Source organism: Aegilops tauschii, chromosome 6 (genome assembly GCF_002575655.3).
Source record: "Aegilops tauschii subsp. strangulata cultivar AL8/78 chromosome 6, Aet v6.0, whole genome shotgun sequence".
NCBI lineage: Eukaryota > Viridiplantae > Streptophyta > Magnoliopsida > Poales > Poaceae > Aegilops > Aegilops tauschii.
In genome coordinates, this window is record NC_053040.3 from 139,521,903 (window position 1) to 139,535,413 (window position 13,511).

The 13,511-nt window shown below is 49.0% G+C and overlaps 1 pseudogene; it reads right to left on the minus strand.

Annotated features, from left to right (window-relative positions):
* The window catches only part of LOC109759046 (V-type proton ATPase catalytic subunit A-like), a 48,774-nt pseudogene extending 48,143 nt beyond the window's left edge, over positions 1–631 (minus strand).
* Positions 632–13,511: the final 12,880 nt, after the last annotated feature.

A 13,511-nucleotide genomic window follows, 5' to 3' on the forward strand; every position in this document is an offset into this window, starting at 1 on the left:
TGGCCTACAGCCGGACTCTGGGTTGCAATAGCGGTGGCCTCCATCTCTGCCCAGTATGTCTTAACACGGGTAGGAGCCATCCGTGCACCTTCTATGCACGCTGACCTCTTTGCAGTGTCGATATGTGGCACAGCACCAAGGAATCGTTGCACTAAACCAAAATAACTATTCGGCCTTGGTCCTTCCGGCCAAAGATGATCCACGACAGACCCATGGCAATCCCGGACAACCTATGGAGCTCAGCCCACTCGGCCATTTGCTCATTTAGCAGCAGCGGACGCGTTGGAGCACTGAACTACGACCAGAACAACTTTTCCACTTCATGATCTTTTTTATATTTGAAAATTTTAGTCGCATCAGCAGCACTCGTTGCCAAGTCCACGTACGCGTCTGCAGCACTCCATAATTGATTCAGAGGGGCATACTTCGGATCTCTGAACTTCGTTCGCAACAAAAAGGGCTTCCCAGCCGTGATATCTCCGGCTTGACGAAGCTCCTCCTTCGCCGCTCTGATTTTCGAGCGGGTCTCCTTGGCTGCTACCATGGATTTCTCCAGGTCCGCCGCTTTCGCTTGATTGTCCTTTTCGAGAAGCTCATACCGGTCGGCGGCATCCTTTAGCTTAACAGCCATATTGGCTATTTTATCTTCGCTCTGGCGATGAGCAGCCTGTTCGGCTCTTAATTCTTCGACCGCCTTTAGGGCGGCCGCATCACTTCTCCTGGCTTGTTCCTTGGCTTGGGCAAGCTCCGCCCGAAGGGTCTCCATGGCGGCAGCTCCATCTGCAGTCACAGCATATTATAGATACTAGCATCATGCTCCTCTTAATATCTGTTAACCACCGGAGAATACATACCCTGTGCCTCGTCAAGCCGCTTGTTTACAAGCACGATGTCGGCATCTGCTGCATCAAGTTGCTGCTTTAGTTCGGCAAACTGACCAGTCCGGCTAGCCACCGGACCCTCAGCCGCCTGCGCATAAAAGTAGCATGATCATTACCTGGGACTATGATCCTCTGTTTGCCGCCTTTGGACAGCAACCAGAGTCTCAGGGGCTACTGTATGCATAAGGGCACACCTAGCATGTGCGGTACCATCAATATATATATATATATATATATATATATATTACTTTGCGTACCTCAAAACCTCTTAGCAGGCTCATAAAAGCCTCATGCAACCCACTTTTAGCGGATGCAATCCTCTCAACCACCGTACCCATTAAAGTACGATGCACCTCTGAGATAGCCGCTTGCTCCAGAAGTCCCATCAGTACATCCGGTTGTGCACCAGGCAGTCTCGGACTCTTTCTGTTGCTCTCCTTAGGAGCCGAATCCTCCGGACTTCGGGTGGCCGAAGAGTTACCTTCCGGCCTTGGCGGATCAGGAGAAATTCTCCGCGACGACACCTCAGGGTCGTCCGCCTCATGAGGCGAGGAGACAGGGGGAGGCGTTTCGCTCTCCATCATCTCCGGAAGAAATCCCCCAAAGACAAACTCTGTCGAGAAGGGCTACGATCCGAACTGCAAGACATACGTCTCGGTTATTGTCCTCAGAGATGAAGCAGGATATATTTACCAAAAGTACTCTTGTTCACTTACAGCTCGGTGGAGGGCTGATCCCCTTGCGGGCACTGTGCGGTAAGGATGCCCTCCGGGGCAGGACCCCCTGGCGAAGGTTTCTTCCCTCATTTGGAAACCCTTGTTTCCAAATCTTTAGAGGCGGTCCTCTTCCGTCCTTGGGGAGAGGGAATTTTAGATTCTTCTCTCCGGTTATCCTCCTTCACGGAGACACTAATTCCCCCGGTTTGGATGAGTAATGAGTGAGGCCCGCTTTCGGCTTCTTTATTCCTCCCTTTATCTTCCTCTGATGGCAAGTGCTGAGGTGCATACTCAAGCATCCTGGCTAGTACAGGATCCAGTGAGCCTTCGGGAAGGGGAGCAGAACACCTGATCATCTTCGCCTTTTTTATCCAGTCCTGGTCAAAGGGCGACTTTTCAGAATGAAGTTGTGATAAATAAAAAGACAGCGTGTTCAGCCGCAGAATTACTTACCTGGGTATCTGGACGATTGCAGTTTAGACCCGCATCCTCGGTGGTGTCCGGACACTTTATTCGTGGTCCAAAGAACAATCCATATATCCCTTCGAGCGTCACGCCCAAGAATTGCTGAATAGTTCACGGTCCTTCCGGGTTGAACTCCCACATACGGAGAGGTCGACGTTGGCATGGCAGGACCCGACGAACTAGCATGACTTGCATTACCTTGACAAGGCTGACATCTCTCTCGAGGAGATCTCGGATGCGACTCTGCAATATCGGCACGTCGTTAACCGGCCCCCAGTCCAGTCCCTTGTTGACCCACGACACCAGTTGTGGCGGGGGGCCCGAACGGAAGGCGGGGCAGCTGCCCACATAGTGCTTCGGGGAGCCGTGATGTAAAACCACTCCCGCTGCCATAAGTTGGACATCTCCGGGAAGGAACCCTCCGGCCATGGAGCATCGGCGCCTTTGCTTATTATGGCACCTCCGCACTCTGCGTGTCGCCCATCGACCATCCTCGGCTTCACATTGAAGGTCTTGAGCCATAAGCCGAAGTGTGGGGTGATGTGGAGGAAGGCTTCGCACACGACGAAGAATGACGAGATGTGAAGGATGGAATCCGGAGCCAGATCATGGAAATCGAGCCCGTAGAAGAACATAAGCCCTCTAACAAAGGGATCAAGACTAAAGCCTAGCCCTCGGAGGAGGTGGGAAACAAATACGACACTCTCGTTGGATTCGGGAGTAGGGATGACCTGCCCTGGAGCAGGCAGCTTGTGCGAGATTTCAGCGGTCAGATACCTGGCTTCTCTTAGCTTCTTGATGTCCTCCTCTGTGACAGAGGAGGCCATCCACCGGCCTTGAAGGTTGGATCCGGACATGATTGGAGGTCCGAAGCGCTTAGCCGGAGCCTCGGGTGTTGGAATTCGAGGTGGGGGAAGGGAAGGATCGAGCGCGAGAAGAAAAGGACAGGCCTTGGCCCCTTTATAAAGGGGGTGAATATCGAGCGTCCTCCGCATGGCCGTTTGGAACTTGCCTAAATCGAGGAGTCATACCAACAGGCACGATTGGGTTACCCACACCCGTATTGATGAGAATCCCGTGATAAGAGGAACACGATCTCTGCTTCGACAAGACGTGCCAATAAAACCGCCTCGCAACACGTGCAGTGGCAGGCTGGGAAAATGGTTCGTCATGACCAGACCACGGCAGAACATCACGCTATGAAAAGTTGTCAGCAGATTAGATTTGTGAAAATATTATACTCCCTATGGTGGTATGTGGAATTTATTTTACAGAGCCGGACACGATCCTTGTGTTCAAAATCTTCTATGGAGTATTCGGAGGAGGAACCCGCCTTGCAATGCCGAAGACAATCTGCGCGCCGGACTCATCGTCATTGAAGCCTGGTTCAGGGGCTACTGAGGGAGTCCTGGATTAGGGGGTCCTCGGACAGCCGGACTATATACTTTAGCCGGACTGTTGGACTATGAAGATACAAGACTCAAGACTTCGTCCCGTGTCCGGATGGGACTCTCCTTTGCGTGGAAGGCAAGCTTGGCAATACGGATATGTAGATCTCCTCCCTTGTAACCGACTGTGTGTAACCCTAGCCCCCTCCGGTGTCTATATAAACCGGAGGGTTTAGTCCGTAGTACAACAACAATCATGATCATAGGCTAGCTTCTAGGGTTTAGCCTCTACGATCTCGTGGTAGATCAACTCTTGTAATACTCATATCATCAAGATCAATCAAGCAGGAAGTAGCGTATTACCTCCATCAAGAGGGCCCGAACCTGGGTAAACATTGTGTCCCCCGCCTCGTGTTACCATCCGCCTTAGACGCACAGATCGGGACCCCCTACCCGAGATCCGCCGGTTTTGACACCAACAGTGCTATTTAAAATAGTCTGGACAGATATCACCTGATGTATTTGGACCCTATGATCCTCAGCGGTGTCTGTTAGTCAACCCGGCACATTGAATAGGCTGGACCGCAGGGCGGACAGTAAAACGACCGCAGCATCAGAGACGGCACAGACAGATGAGTCGGCCGCAGCGTTGTAAGCCGGCACAGACGAACACGTTGTCCTCCATGTTGTAAACCGGTGCGGACGCGTGAACCGCCACGAGGGCAGTTGAGCGAGTCGTCTGTGGCGTTGTAAGGCGGCGCGTACGGGTGAATCGGCCACGGCGTTGTAAGCCGGTGCGGGAGTCTGTTGAATAAGGACGTCCACCTGTGCCGAATAATGTTGGCATGCCTCTATCTCTGCGGTATAATGCCACTTTGTAATAAATAATTCTCCTGCATATAAAACACAGCAGGGCAAAGTAGTTTTGCTCGGATGAATTAATATGCGCTTAGAAATAAATAGGGTAAATAGCACCTGGTATTTTTTTTGGATGTTTGATAGCGGCTCATCTGAACATCTCCAGCAGCTACCCTTCCGAATCAGCCGCAGGCGCAGACGCATGTAATCCGAACAGCAAGGCGCCGACTTGCACGTGTATCCGTTGAGCATCATGGCACGGACAAACACTAGTGCAAAAGTGATGTTTACACTCCCCCTTATGCGACCCCTTTTTTAAGGAATAATGGTCCTGCGAAAAAGTATCATAGACCAGAGTAATTGTTCTTTGATAAAAACAATATGTGTTAAGAAAAATAAACTTGGATGAATATCACCTGATCTGTTCGGTTGACGGATGATCCGTTTAAAATGACAGAAACAATTTAGGCAGACCGGCGACTCAATATAGCCCTGGCGGCTCAACACTGCAGGCTGGTCAACACGGCCCCGACGGCTCTCGCACTTCCGAGTCAGTAGCTCCACACATGTAACAGCATTGCCTTCATGGCTGAATTTTTTTTTTTTTGGCTTGCAAAGGCTGGCGCCTGTCCTCATCCGTACTGACATTTATCTGGAGGTACATAGCTGATGATCCCTTTGGGACCTGTTCTAATTCATTTGATGAATAGTACTAATACTAGACCTTCCGTGGGATGCACTAGTAATAGTCCTTTCCTTATTCTCCATTTCTTTTGGCCTTTGACTCCCGCAGATTTCTCCTGCATGTGCGTGCCCCATCAAACAAGGCTAGCGGGCACATGCCCCGAGTACGTCTTTGTCCGCGGCCTTGGGCGTCTACTACTGTATTTTTATTTTTATTTTGTCGCAGGTGACAGCAATAACAGTAGATCCTGCCGCTGCCCCTTTATTTTGTTGATGCTGTCCACACGCAGCCGCTAATCACCGCCCATATGATTGCTACCAGTATTAAAATCCAAGCCCTCCTGACCGCTGCTCAATAAATCGGACCGCTCGCGATAAACCGCCCGCCTTTTTATCAATTTGGTATGCATCGTCCAACTTGAGTACCCAATACGGGCGTGCGACCGAGTTCAACTCCAGTACGGCTCGGTGTTACCGCTTCTGCTTTATGCTCCTGAGTCGCCGAATTCCTATTGTCCTCTGTTAGACGCACCAGACGTGCGCGAGGGTGACGTTGATGTAAGCTGACGCTGGTGTTGACGAAAAAATCCAGCCGTACAAGTTGTCTAACCCGGCGCAGCAGCAAAGTTACTGACGTTTGTTGAAGAATTTTTGACCAGTCAAAATATGAACCATGCGCGTGATGCCCCTCGGGAATGATTGCCTTTGAAACTTTTTTAAATCTCAACCAACAAACTCCTTCATCCGGTTCTTCTTCTTTTATTGGACGAATCGCGAGCTCATTGATCCCTGAAAGTGTTCCCTTCAAAAACTCAACACCAACGTGTGCAGGCCCCACGGTAGGCGCCAACTGCCGTGGAATTGTCATGGCAGATGTCCTAGTGTGAGGACTTAGTCGTGAGGCTAACGCATCTATGCGGTAGCTTGAAGGGGTTAGTTGAAATCGAGAGACGCGAGGCGGATCAACACACAAGACAAGGATTTAGACAGCTTCGGGCCCCGGAAAACATCATCCGGTAACAACCCTACATGTTGTTTGTGGCTAGGTCTCATTATCATCACGAGGGAGTCGCCGTAAACCGGCTCTCCTAGTTGTGTCTAACCCTTAAGATCATTTCTCCTCTTGCTTGTCCCTCTTTAGGGAGCCCTGCCCCTCCTTATATAAGTTAGAGGGGCGGGTTACATGTGGAGTCCTATTAGGATTAAGACTAGTCTACCTTCTAATACAAACCGGATACAAGTTCGGGTCTTAACTCCTTGTAACGTAAATATTCCTCACGCCTTTCCTCTTAAACTGGCCCACTATTAACATAAACCGGCCTTCTGGGCCTTGGGCCTTATCATCCGTCTGTCCCGCCCGTCGGGTTACCAGTGAGCGGCCAACCTCCGGGCAGCTTACAAATGAAACGCCAAGTATCAGCCGGGTCTCTGGTGAGTCGCCAAGTCCGGCCGGGTTATACTTCCGGCCAGGTTACGCCGCGGGATATATCGCCGACAACACCTATACTCCCGCGTGGATCCTGGGTGTGCTTCATGCAAGAACACAATTTTGACTTCACATTGTGTTGTGGAATTAACACGTCAGATGTCCTAGGTGTAAGGACTTAGTCGTGAGACCAACGCATCTATGTAGTAGCTTGAGAGGGGTTGATTGGGATGAGAGACGCAGGGCGGATCAACGCACAAGACAAGGGTTTAGACAGCTTCGGGCCCCGGGAAACATCATCCGGTAATAACCCTACATGTTGTTTGTGGCTAGGTCTCATTATGCTTATGAGAGAGTCGCCGATAAGCCGGCTCTTTGTGTCTAGCCCTAGAGATTGTTTCTTGTTTCCCCCCTCTCTTTGGGGTGCCCTGCCCCTCCTTATATAAGTTAGAGGGGCGGGTTACATGTGGAGTCCTAGTAGGACTAGGACTAGTCTATCTTCTCTTACAAGTTAATTACAAGTCCGGGTCTTGCTTCCTCGTAGAGGAAATATTCGTCGTCCCTTTCTTCTTAAGCCGGTCCATCATAAACCTGAGCCGGCCTTCTGGGCCTTGGGCCTAGTCTTCTACCTGACCCGCCGTCGGGGTCATCCGTGAGTCGTCAGGCTCGTGAGTCGTCTGACAGTGAGCCGCCAGACCCGTGAGTCGTCTAACAGTGAGCCGCCAGACCCGTGAGTCGCCAGTCCTCTGACGGGTCACGGTGAAGCGCCAAGTCCGGCCGGGTCATACTTCCGGCCGGGTCATTCCGCGGGGTATATCCCCGACATTAGCCCCCAGTTTAATTTGGATTTATCCATGTTAAACTAATTTGCAATATAAACACAAGAACAAATTTGACAGGTTGTGTTCCGGGTTAAATATTCTTTGTAAGCCGGCACTTAATCATCTTTAAGTCATTGTCATCTTCCTTCTTGATATCTATCCATAATCTCATAGCAAATCTCTTTAGCAGATATGTTCAAATTTTGCCAATGCAAAAAATCCAGATACTTCCTTTGAAAAATCCGGGTCAACAGGCCAGCTTCAGAATCAATTTGCTGACATTGGTCTCTTGTTGAGAAATATTGTAAGAGATAATCCACTTGAGTCCGCTTTCAATGCTCTGACTTGACAAAAATATTGGTCTTCAAATATTCAACTTATATTCAGCCGGCTTAAAGATATAAAACTTGCCGGTTTATGAGTACCAAAATTGCCGGGTTATAAATAGATGATGCCAAGTCATAATTGTCGCCGACGCCGGTTTATGATTTTTGCAGACACCAGATCAATTTGATTTACTCAAAACTGAGAATTTGAAGATATTTCTCCCTTATATCCATATTACCTGTAGCCCCCAAGGGCCGGTTTAATCAGCATGAATAAGCCGGGATTTATCACCATGGCTTTAAATAAAATCCAGTTGTGTAGCCCCCATGAGTCGGCTATAGTCATAATAGTGTAGCTGGGTCATCCTAGAATTGTCTTGAATTGTTGCCAGGAGCAATTGGTAGCCCCCAAGGGCCGGCTCATTACGATGTGATGATTCGGGTCTTCAATGAAGTGAGCAAAAAATGACTTTGCATTAGCCCCCAAGTGCCATGGTGCATGCTGGCAGTGACATGGGACTTGCATATTTGATGTAATCTCAACTTGAATAATGTAGCCCCCAAGTGCCGGGTTGTAAGCCTGCAGCGACTCGGGACTATTCCTTTCATTGTAGAATAAATCATATCCATTGATAAAATAATAGCCATTGCGCCAAAGCGACTTTGAAAACCTCAATCATAATATTAGTTACTGATAACCATAATAAAAATCCAGCCATGCTGGCTATTAAACATTTGAATAACCCGGTTTGAAACCTCAATCATTCAATATCATAGTGAAAATCCAGCCAAGTTTGGCTATTTAAAGATTCAAATACCTTATCTGTTGACAAGTAAATCCGGAGTTTAAATACCCGGCGACTCTTGGCCGATGGCGATTTATTACGCCTCCATTGTAAGCCGGAAATTTTATAACCCGGCGGCTCATAGCCTTTGAGAAAACCAAGAATTGACAACCCCTTTGAGACACCAATTTCAATCTTTGATGATGGGCTTGAACTTAATCATTTATGTAAGTCATAGCCCTGTAAATCCTGCACAGAGTTTAAACAACATATGCCCTGGCGACTTAACGTTAAAAGCCAGGGCGGGTAACCACCCAAATGTAGTCTTATCCTGCACACAAGTAGATCACAAGATCCCTTGGCGGTTTACCGCAGGGCGGGTCATAATATCTCACATATAACCACTGTGATATTGATTTTGTACTGCCGGTTTACATGACCTGTGCAGTAAGGGTGATAATCCGATCCTTAGAAGCCAATGCTTCCACATAGATGATGATTGTCATAAGCTGGCGATTTATCATCTAAAATCAAGCCGGGTTAAATAGCAACCACTCATATACACTTTAGATATGATAAAAGAGCTTCAAATAAAATCCAAAAATTGTTTGCAAAAAGAGACTTCGAAAAATTTTGAGGCTTCTGATTCGAATACGATCAGAAAACCATCCCAAAGGGGTTAAGCTAAGATTCGAATACGATCATATAGCCCCCAGTGGCTTTGGCGTTGCCGATCAAGAGGGTACCGACAGCTATGTTCTCTTTGGTTCGAATACGACCTATGTTTGAACAGGAAGCCCCCAAATGACCTTGAGAGTTGTTTAACGACGCTAGCTGATTCGAATACGATCCACGTCGGTTCCCAAAGGGGGTTGAGCTATGGTTCAAATATGACCAAGAAACTCCCCAATGAGCTCGGCAGTGTGCCGATCAAAAGGGTATCGACAGCTATGTTCTCTTTGGTTCGAATACGACCTATGTTTGAACAGGAAGCCCCCTAGTGATCATGATAATATTTAACGACTCTGATTCGAATACGATTAGGGTCACGCCCAAAGGGTTAAGCTAAATTCGAATACGATCAGCTCCCAGTGGTCATTAAAGCAGGGTACCTATATTTGAGTTGTGCCTTGAAACAGACTCTCTTTGGTCCCTTTAATTTTTCCTGAGAACTCGAACTTTGCGAGAGATAAATTCTTTTTGAACCGGAAAAAACCGGATATTGAAAGTTTCAAAGCTTTGTGATAAACAAATTTACCTTAAACCGGATTTTGAACCGGATTTGAGAGCTTCAAAACTTTGTGGCAGATAAATTTCCCTTGAACCGGATTTTAAACCGGATATTTAAGAGCTCCGGCGCTTCGTGGGAGATGTCAAGTCTCTTGAGCCGGATCTAAACCGGAATCCTTCTTTTTAAGCCGGAAATTTTCTGACGGCCTTTAAACTTTCACCAATATGGCGGCAGCCTCCGGGACCGGGTTATTTTTCCCTCCAATGACCCGGAGTTCTTGAATGCATTGAAATCAACCAATGATGCCGAGTCATATCATTGTAGCCCCCGAGTCTCAAGACGACTCGAGGAGTTGGCTTTGAGATTCTCCATATTGACCATGACATAAGGTGTATATCATTAGTGTCGATAGCGCGATGTGAATCCACAGAAAATTGAGGTGACTGCGGCGGGTTATAAATGACCCCGTATGAGCCGTGTCAGCAACTCGGACAATGGTTCCTTCCAACTGGATGTTTTGAAGTTAACCAAACTGTAGTGACGGCGACTTGTGTGCATGCCCATTGAGCCGTCCAGTGCCGACGGCGGCTGATAACACATGGCAATTTTCCTCCAAGCTGTTGGAAGAAAACCGGGCTTCCCAAGTAGTGACCTGCTCATATTCAATAATCCGCTCATGCAGACAAATGCAGTCCTGGTGTGTCGATGTAGACCAGGCCGCGAGAGGCGGACGGAAAAAACGACCTTAGCATCAGAGGCGGCTCAGACAGATGAACCGGCCGCGGTGTTGTAAACCGGCGCGGTCGGGCGAGTTAACCACGTCGTTTTGATGTAGTGAACAATTGTCCTGCATCAACAATATTGCAGACCAAGACAAAGATAAACTGCTCTTTTGATAAAAAATAATATGTACCAATCAAATATATTTTAGATGGATATCACCTGATATGCCAGGTCGGAAATAATCCGCCATGAAATTAATGATTGCTAGGTGAAGTTGAAGTCGCTCACGGGTGAGCCGGCCGCGGCGTGGTAAACCGGTGCCGACGGGTGAGTCGACCGTGCCGTTGTAAGCCGGCGCGGACAACGAGTCGGCCACGACGTTGTAAGCCGGCGCGGTCGCGAGAGACGGCCACGGCGTTGTAAGCCGGCGCGGACAGCGAGTCGGCCACGACGTTGTAAGCCGGCGCGGACAGCGAGTCGGCCACGACGTTGTAAGCCGGCGCGGTCGCGAGAGACGGCCACGGCGTTGTAAGCCGGTGCGGGAATCCGTTGAGTAAGGACAACCACCTATGCCAAATAATGTTTGGCGTGTCTCCATCTCCGCGGTATAATACCACTTTGTGATGGATAATTTTCCTGCATATAAAAGACAACAGGGCAAAGTAGCTCTGCTCGGATGAATTAATATGTGCTTAAAAATAAGGTGAATGGCACCTGGTTTTTGTCGGAGGTTGATCCAGTTGTGATAACAAGCCGACCATAAAAATCACCCGGTAGGTACAGTCAGCCGCGGCATTGCAAACGGTGCAGACCGAAAAATCAATCACAAGCACAGTAAGCCGTGCGGACGGCGAGTCAATCGCGGGCATGGTCCCGGTTAGTTGATGTAACCGGGTCATAAGGACGGCGACTTGTGCACGTTCGTTCAGTGGGCAGTATGGCGCGGACGAAACGTCGGTACAAGAACATTGCCAGTGCGCTCTATACCCGCAGTATAACGCCTCATCTGATTTTGTTCGGACGACTGATGATCCGTTCAACGCGACAGAAGCGGCTCAACATAGCAGGTGCAGCTTGACACAGCAGAAGCGGCTCAACGCGGTCCTGGCCGCGGTTTACAAATTTCCGGTTCAAGGCCGTGCCGGTCTAAGCACGCGCACGCGCAGGCATGCTCCATATCCGCAGTGTAACAATACTTTTGCAATGAATAATTTACCTACATGTAAAACACCACATGGCAGTGTAGTGGCGCTCACAGGAAAAAATATATACTAATAAAATATATAGGAAGAATAACACCTGATTTATTTAGGCGATTGCTCCATATGTAGACCCGGCGCCTCATAGTATTTGACCAGATAGAGAGTGCGGCAATGCTCCGAAGCGCGGGCGGGTCACTCGGCGGCGGTTTGGCCATGATCAAGGCAGTGCAGGCCCGCAGCAGAGGCAGAGGCGGCGTGATCAAAGGATCAAGTACTTGGCAGGCCATGATCAACTCTTCCTTTGTAGGAACTCCGCCAGTAAGGAGGATCGCTCCGTCCGTGCCGAAGACCGGCGGGTCAAGATGGCCATCAAACGCCACACAAAGTGGACTCTGGCGAAAAAATCTTCTTGCCCTATTCCCTAGTATTTCCATCTCCAGTAGATTTGAATAAGCTTTTTCCTGCATCGCGGCCGGTCATCGAAATAAATAGCAGCCGGTCCCGCTTGATGCAAAGGGCTTCACGTGAGTAGCAATCCTAGTCCGAACAGGGCAGTGCTTTTTCAATTAATACAGCCTTGATTCCTGTGCTTATCAAGCAGTACTACTAGCAGTACTATGGTCAATTGAATAGTCTTTGGTGGCGATTTTTTCCATCAGGAGGGCGCAGATATTCCTTTCAATCGCTGCCTGTCTTTGTGCAGGGAGCAACTTCACAATAACGTGGCGACTTGGAACGGCAGCACGGGCGGCCGATGACATCAGTCCGTGGCCGATTGGTTTGAGACAGACTCAACTTGGACTAGTACTTCCCTCTGGTCTGACGGTTCAACCTCGTCTTCCCAAAAAAATTCTTAATCAGAATCTCGTACCTGCTGCTCCAAGGTTTAATCATAATTCTGATTTCCCAACTATAAATTTGCCGGCTCTGTCCATAGTTGTCCGATGGCTCACACGGTTGTTCCATGCTGGCTTCTTTCATCTCATCAATTACGAGCTTCTCGATCCCTGAAAGAAATCCCTCCAAGAACCAAACACCACCGTGCACAAGCCCCACGGTGGGCGCCAACTGTCGTGGAATTAACACGTCAGATGTCCTAGGTGTAAGGACTTAGTCGTGAGGCCAACGCATCTATGTAGCAGCTTGAGAGGGGTTGATTGGGATGAGAGACGCAGGGCGGATCAACGCACAAGACAAGGGTTTAGACAACTTCGGGCCCCAGGAAACATCATCCGGTAATAACCCTACATGTTGTTTGTGGCTAGGTCTCATTATGCTTATGAGAGAGTCGCCGATAAGCCGGCTCTTTGTGTCTAGCCCTAGAGATTGTTTCTTGTTTCCCCCCTCTCTTTGGGGTGCCCTGCCCCTCCTTATATAAGTTAGAGGGGCGGGTTACATGTGGAGTCCTAGTAGGACTAGGACTAGTCTATCTTCTCTTACAAGTTAATTACAAATCCGGGTCTTGCTTCCTCGTAGAGGAAATATTCGTCGTCCCTTTCTTCTTAAGCCGGCCCATCATAAACGTGAGCCGGCCTTCTGGGCCTTGGGCCTAGTCTTCTACCTGACCCGCCGTCGGGGTCATCCGTGAGTCATCAGGCTCGTGAGTCGTCTGACAGTGAGCCGCCAGACCCGTGAGTCGCCAGTCCTCTGACGGGTCACGGTGAAGCGCCAAGTCCGGCCGGGTCATACTTCCGGCCGGGTTGTTCCGCGGGGTATATCCCCGACACATTGGGAGCACGGGTTAGTACTAGGTCTAGGTGGGAGCATGGGTTAGTTCAAGATGGAGCACATGTTAGTGTGTTGGGAGCACACATGTTAGTACTAATTGGGAGTGTAAGTTGGGAAGCACAAGTCTACTAGGAGTACGGGTTAGCTCACGGTGTGAGCACAAGTTAGTGTAGTTGCAATCACAAATTTGTCCAGAAAAACGTTCTTTGAGGCCTTTCAACACGGAATCTAGTTTCAGAGACCTTGATGCGAGGAACGCAATGATAAAAATGATTCA